Source organism: Tauraco erythrolophus, chromosome 14 (assembly GCF_009769465.1).
Source record: "Tauraco erythrolophus isolate bTauEry1 chromosome 14, bTauEry1.pri, whole genome shotgun sequence".
In the NCBI taxonomy this organism is placed as follows: Eukaryota; Metazoa; Chordata; class Aves; order Musophagiformes; family Musophagidae; genus Tauraco; species Tauraco erythrolophus.
In genome coordinates this window covers 772,222-779,786 of record NC_141478.1, presented here as the reverse complement: position 1 = coordinate 779,786, position 7,565 = coordinate 772,222, and positions in this window count along the sequence as shown.

The following is a 7,565-nucleotide window of genomic DNA, read 5'->3' as shown; positions in this document are numbered from 1 at the left end:
CCGTGCCCGCGCTGCCGCCGCCGCTCCCGCCCCGCGGGGACGGACAGGCCGCAACGCCGCGCTGGCGCCGCCGCTCCGCCGGCCGGCAGCGCGCCCCCGCCCCGCCCCTTCCGCCGCCGAGCTCGCGCGAGAGGGCAGTGTCCCGGCGGCGGCGGGGCGCCATGTTGCGCGGGGGGCCGGTGGTCTTGCGGCGGGAGGGCGGGCGCGCCGGCGGCACCCGGACACGGCGGGGCCCTCGGCGGCACCGGCCCGGGCTGCGGGAGCGGGAGGACGGGCGGCCGGGGAGGGGTTGGACCAGCAGAGTAGGGCTCGGCACCCTCCGTGAGGGAGCGCGGCGCGCCCGCGAGACGGCGTGAGGAGATGAGGTGTTTGTTGGAGGGGGAACGCTCAAAGAAAGCGCTTATTCGCGATCGGGTCGCCCCGCAAACCGTCCGTCTCCCGTAGCGCTGTGGCGCACGGCAGAGCCGTACCCGCCGCTGCGAGGGGAGGCGGAGCGGGGAGGGATCGGTTTTCCTGCTAAAAACATGGAAAAGGGTGACATTGGAGCAGCGCAGTGCGCGCGGTGCGGTGTCGGCTGGTAACGGTGTCACGGCGCGTGTGTCCCTGCTCCACCCGGTGCTGCACCGCTCGCCCACCGCTGTTGGCGGGTTGGCGCTTCAATGGCTGCTCAGCCCGCAGCCCGTTGGTTCGCCGACCCGCTCTCTGCAGATGGCGGTGTGGGTACGCATTGTAAATCCAGCGTGGCGAATTTTCCTTCACAGATTCACAGAACGGTTTGGGTTGGAAGGGACCTTCAAGAGCATCCAGTTCCAACCCCCCTGCCACGGGCAGGGACACCCTCCACTACACCAGGTTGCCCAAAGCCTCATCCAACCTGGCCTTGAACACTGCCAGGGATGGGGCAGCCACAGCTTCTCTGGGCAACCTGTGCCAGTGCCTCACCATCCTCAGAGGGAAGAATTTCTTCCTTAGATCCCATCAAAATCTCCCCTCTTTCAGTTTAAAGCCATTGCCCCCTGTCCTGTCACTACACGCCCTTGTCCAAAGCCCCTCTCCAGCTTTCCTGTAGCCCCTTCAAGCACTGGAAGGCTGCAATAAGATCACCCCGGAGCCTTCTCTTCTCCAGGCTGAACAGACCCAACTCTCTCAGCCTGTCTCCATGGCAGAGGTGCTCCAGCCCTCGGATAATTTTTGCGACCCTCCTCTGGACCCACTCCAGCAGCTCCATGTGCTTCTGATGTTGGGGACTCCCAGAGCTGAACGCAGTATTCCAGGTGGGGTCTCACAAGAGCAGAGTAGAGGGGCAGAATCTCCCCCCTCGACCTGCTGCCCACGCTGCTTTTGAAGCTAGATGGTTGGAGGGTTTTGAGTCCGCTCTGCTGTTTGTTTTTTTTCTGGATACAGTTGTTCTGTGCAAACCGGAACCCTGTCAGAAAGGAAATGTTTGTGGGAATAACATAAATACAACATAAATGTAACAAACTTTCCCGGCTGTGCCCCCCCAGCCCGTTGTGCTCCTGCACACCAGCAAAACACAGGAAGCTGAAAGGTCCTTGATGTTATACTGGATATATCAGTGGCCAAAGATCTAGAGCTGTATTCGTTTGCTTAAATTGTTCTCCGACTAATAAGAGGAGCCGTAAGAAAATATTCCCGGGCTGAATTGTCTTCTGGGGCTTCATTTTGCATTTATTGGCTGGGACATTGCTCTGACTCACTCCAGACTTTTTAAATAGTGGAAATAAAACTGTGAAGTTATTTTTTTACTATATAATTAGATAGAGAATAGTGAATACTGCGTGAGAGAACACGTTGATTTAATAATCTCTTCAGTATCACAGAAAATTAGTGATTTAAAAAATATATAATTAAATATTCTCAGATACTGTTTCCTTCCAACCGCAGCGGAGTGAAACTTTTTTTACATGTATTACGAGTTTGTGTCTTTTGCAAACATTCTGAATGCAGAACTGAAATGAGCCCAGACTTTCAGCACGTACTTTAAAACCCGATTAACATCCTCCATCTGTTGGCGAGCTGAGCAGCTGGCGACACGAGCCGCAGAGCCTGTGACCATATCCACGCAGGTTTGTGAGACCACAGTGGAAGCAGGGAGCTACTGGTACCGAAGCAGCACTCCAGCTGGGGCACGGTGGGCTGGGTTGGGGTTTTTCCAGCGTGACGGTTTCAGCTGGCGGGTGAAATGGATGCTTCAAGGACAGTTGTCTTGCGAAGCGGCTGCCACCTGCTTGGCTTAGAGCTGTAGCTGTTAAGCATTTTAGTTGCTCATTTGCAAGAATAGTAGTTAGTAAAAAATAGTGATTTCCAGTCTTGGCACACTTGCTGAGTACCTGTGAGCGGTCGTTTTGGAGCGTGAGCCTTTCCAGGGTGGGCTGCTCCTCAGCCTGAGGAGTACCTATGTCACCGGAATGGGATTCCCTGGGACCTGGGAACCACCGTTTCTGGGTGGAGCAGCTACTGGTATTGTCATTACCATTGTCTGATTGGTTTGTCTTTGGGCTTGAAAGCAACAGCTTTCATGGTTTGTTCACAGAAAACTTAACTGTTAAGTTGGGGCACAGGTAAACTACATGTTTTAATTAAGCTCAGCAGCAATCTGTCCCAAAATCACCACGGTAAGTCTGTATTCAAATGAGCGTAACTAGCACTGCACACTTACACAGCACGCAGCAAACAGGCAAAACGTTTCTTCCTCCTAAAGCAAAACAACAAAGCACAGAGATGAAGAAGAACAAAGCACAGAGATGAAGAAATGGTGACATGTAGTGACGGATCATGGGCATACTGCTGTTTATGTCAGTTTGCCGGTACGCCTTACCATCTGATGCTGTGTCAGAGAAATTGTGTACTTTCCCGACATTTGAGGTGGTACCAAAACTCATCACAACAAGAAGACAGACTAAACAATGTCTTGAGGTTTATTAATGACATCTGTCTTGGAAGAGACTCCATGTCTTTGAAGGTGAAGTGATCTGTCTTGTCAGAATCACAAGTGACTCCCGTTCTTCCACCGGCTTCGGAGAGCTCAGGTGCCGCTTCCCGCGTGCGGTTCCAGAGACGATGCGGCGGAGCAGGCTGTCCCGGTTAGAGAGTGCATCAAAAGGGGAGGAAAAAGCTGACATCTTCACAGCCGTGCCCACGTGCACCTGGCCATGCCTGTGCTCGTTACAAGTGCCCATTGTAAGAAAGCAACGCGTATTAGCCGGTCAAATTCTGTGCTGCTGCTTTTTCTGCCTTACTTTTCGTCAGTTTGCTGTAATTGAACACCTGTATAGACACTCCTATCATACATCAAAAGCGTCTTTTATCCTTGGAGTAACGACAAGGTGGGGAACTATGGAGTGGGAGGTCAGACAGGCAGCCCAGCTGTTCAGGCTTCTCTTTTCAGCACATCCTTGGGTAGATTTACTCAGCAAGGTTCATGTTACAGGGATGGAGGGCAACATGCAGTAGGCATTAAAGCTGTGCAAAGCCAATGGAATTCCTGGGGGGCAATGGGAGGGAAAGCTGGAACCAGAACAGAAGGGGGCTAGAAAGAAAGGCTAAATGGCTTGTGATACCTGGGTGAAGGTAAGGAATGTTGACAGAAAGGGACCAGGGGGCACAGAGACACTTTCTTCATTCTGATTTTGGTTCATAAACATCTCAGCAACAGGTTTCCCATCTCTGAAATAAAATGTGACTTTGGCTGCAGAAAACAATTGAGGCGTGTTGACTTCTAAGGAAAACGTTTGCTTTTATCTCTTAAGGATAAAGATGGCACTTAGGGCAGCTTGAAAGGGAGGCGGAATAGAATCAGTACCTTTTTTTTTTATAGCTGAAATGTTATTTATTTATGGACATCTGAGATTTGGAAATCTTTCTGAGAATAAGTAATTTGGAGTGTGATATCGGAATCAATCTCTTATAACATGTTGCATTATGAAAACAAGCCAAGGACCAGCTGGGACTGACTCGCCAAATGGCAGCACTTTCGGAAGAAAGCCCGGTCTGAAGAGCACACCTGTGTCCAGGGAATAGTGTCTGGCTCGAAGCTCCTGCGCAGGTCGGGATCGGGAAGCACATCTGTTCCTGAGAAGCAGCTGGGGAGGTTCAGCGCAGGGTTTGGCATTCTGAAAAAAAAACCCGTTTTCTCTAAATAGCATTTCCATGTGGCTCCGTTTGTTTTCTGTTTTCCCAGAAGCTGTCACAGCCACGGAGGCACTCGGAGGTGCCTGTGAATTGCCTTTAACAGCAAATGACATTTGCAGCGAGGATGAAAACCACCGATGTTGGCAGGAACTCCTGTAGGTTTGCGTGAATCATTCTGGAGAAGGCAAAGTGTTGTTTAGACTCCCTGTTTGCAGGGAACTGTCTGTGTGGGAAATGCAGCGGGAACGTTGCACTGGAAATGGCTTTATACTGGAGCTTCAGGGAGAGGCTGGCCCTTCGGCAGCCGAGGGTGGCTGCTGTTCCCCTGCTCCCAGCGGAGCTCCAGGCAGAGGCAGACTGAGCTGGGCAGGCGCGGAGCAGGTGCCGAGAGGTGGAGAAGCCCCTTTGCAGAACGGGGATGGCGTTGCTGTGGGTGTCCCTCAAAAGAGACGAACCTTCAAGGAGCAAAGCTGCAGCAGGGTCCGTGTAGCAGCAGCCCGGGGGGTACCGCGGTGCCCCGCTGGAGATGGCCCCGAGGGAGAGGTTGGGATGTGCCTAATGGAGTAAATCACACCTCAAAACAGCGCTGGTAGAAAACCTGAGCGCTTCCTCGTGTGCTGGGGAAGCTTTGCGAAGAGAATTCCGCTCAGTCCTCAGCGTGGGAGGAGGAGGGCTGCTTGTAAATCCTGCAAAGAGCCCAGAGGGGGAAAAAAATCCCCCAAATCCTTAGAGATGGGTGTAGCTGCGGCCCCTGTCGCGGTGCGGGAAGCTGTGGGGCATTCTCTGCTTCTAGAGGGAGCAGGTTATGGTGCTGTGAAGAAGCAGTTGTGGCTCCTGCAGAGTGAAGACAAATATTTTAATCTAGTGGTGATGTGGTCCTTTCGTCTTGCAGGGCGGCTGTGGTTTCACAAAACATTCATATTCATCACTCTTATGTTTTGTTGCTGGGGAACACAAGCAGAGAAGGAAAATAGTGATTTAAATTTAACTCTGCTAAATGTAAATGAGGTTTCGTGGGACAAAGACGAGGTTTCTGTAGCTTGAGGGGGTGTCGCTGTGCCAGATTTCAAAGGCTTTACTACAGCCAGTAAAATTCTTGGAGCATCTTAAAAAAATTGTAAGTGTTTTTATAAAAATGTTTTAGGCAACTGAAATACAGCCATTGCCTCCAGGAGTGTATGTGATTGTTCTTGATATCACACAAAAATATATCCACATATTGCTAATTGTTACTGGATTTATTTGTGGGAATTAGAGAGTCCAGGATGATACAAGTTTCAGACTTTGCCCTAAAGTTTCAAGAAAATATATCAAAATGCATGTATTACCTCACTTTCCCCAGATGGTTGTGGTCACAATATATACATTTATATATTCCACGGGCCATACTCCGTATTTTTACTCTCCAGGACAATGAAGCCCTTTCTCAACTGTGGTTGCTGGAATTGCCTTCTAATGAAAACTCCATCTGCAAATTTTTGCTAGTCACAGTAGACTTAATTTAATGCTATTTCATACGAGATTCAAAAAGATAGACAATTCTCCATTATATAAGCAGGTCTCACTCCAAAAAAAAGACTTCTGTCTGGTACATTGTATTCTATTGAGATACTTTCTGGTAAATGGGTGTTGGTTTCAAACACACCGTCACGACACGTCTTTTTAAAAGATTAATTTGATAATATGAGTGCTGCTAAAATACTCGATTTATGAAGTGCTTGGGATGGCAGCAGGTTTATGTTTGCTGTTGCCTGTACTAAATTTAATAATAGCTTGAGACCAGGATTTTAAGGCATTTAAACATCCTCAGCTTCACCGGGGAGTCTTCTGCTCCATGCATCAGAAAACCCAGCGGTTTTGCCATGATATGGAAAGGTTGGCATAACAAATTCTATTATTTATTGTCTCTGGAGCCAGTCCTATAAGGAGCACTGCTAAGTCACTGGGAAACCTACAGGAGTTGAGCATATTCTGCGTTTTACAGAGCAAACCGCAGGCTTGTCGCGCTCCCGTGTCTGCCCAGCCCCTGCCCAGCCCCTGCCTCCCCGAGGGGCTCCGGGCGCTGCCCAGGGCGCTTTGACCCTGAGTTTTAAAAAGTTTTTTTTTCACTCCCGCTGATGAGAGCTGGTCCAACGAGGAGCAGTTAGACGATACGACGTCTCGGTCTCCAGCGCCGGTCCGGTGGTGCCACAGCCCGGCAGCTGGGCACTAGATGGTGCCCGGCACCGTCGGGCCGTGCCTGAGGAGTGGAAGATCCAGTTGCACAGGCACTGAAGCACGACTTTCCCTCTGTAGGGAAGAGCTGTAAAACTCTGCTGCACACAATGTTCATCAATCATAGCATAAGTACCACGTTAAGATAAAAATCAGCAATTAAGGCCAAATGCTTATTAAGGATTAAGAGATTCAGTGAGAGCTCACTGGGCCGTAAGGAACAGTGCTGGAGCCTGGCTAATTCTTTAGCTTTTCCCAGCTTCCACACAAATGGCTGCTACTGGTTACGGCTCACGCTCTGGAAGACAATCAAAAAGGCAATTGCAAGGGAAGAGCTCTGAAATGCCAAGTAATTTGTTGATTTGTCAATCGTTGGTGATTATGATTCGTGTATCCGAGTGCAGGAATTCCGCTGTCCCCACAGAGCAATTCCCTGTGCTGTTTGGGCACCTCATTTAGTTTACAATTCCTAGTTGAGGTGGTTTTGGTTTTCTCTTGTGGACTAAGAAAGGCACAAATAGAGCATCAGAGATTGTTGCTCTGTGTGTCAGACTGTGGCCGGAACTTGAAATGTGTTTTGTAGCCACAAGTGTGTTTCAAGAACACCTTCCTTTGTCCTGAACAAAAAAGAAAGCCAATCATTTTTACAACACGTGGATGGGAAAGCACTCTTTGTCATACTTGAGAACCTAATGTCTTTATTTATTTATTCACAGTAGAAGAAGCAGATTTGAACGATAAAGTACTGATCAGAATTTTGGCAGATTTTCTTTATCGCTCTGTGAGGAATTGGCGTTTCAGTACGGGAGAAGCAACAGTTTATTGAGCTGAGGCCTGGAAGAGCTGTCGGTGAGCGTTGTGCATTAACATATTTTCAATTATATGAAAAGTGTGCGTTTGTAATGTAATGTAGGCGTCAATAAGACAGCAGCCGTTGCAGCAGTTGATATTTACTGCCTCTCCAGCACAGAGCTGCACTCAACCCTACGCCCATTATGCTCATCACATAGTAGAGGGGTCATCTTCCCTGGGACTTCTCTGCTCTGGGAACCTTCCAGAGGGTGGTGAGTAGCACAGGCAGGAGGAGGAGGAGGAGAAAAGAGGAAACTCTTTGCAGCAGTCTCCCAGCTCCCTGCTGGGTGGGTATGGTTTACAGAAGCTTCAGAAACTGGAGGTGCTGGAGTCCTTCTTTAGCGGGA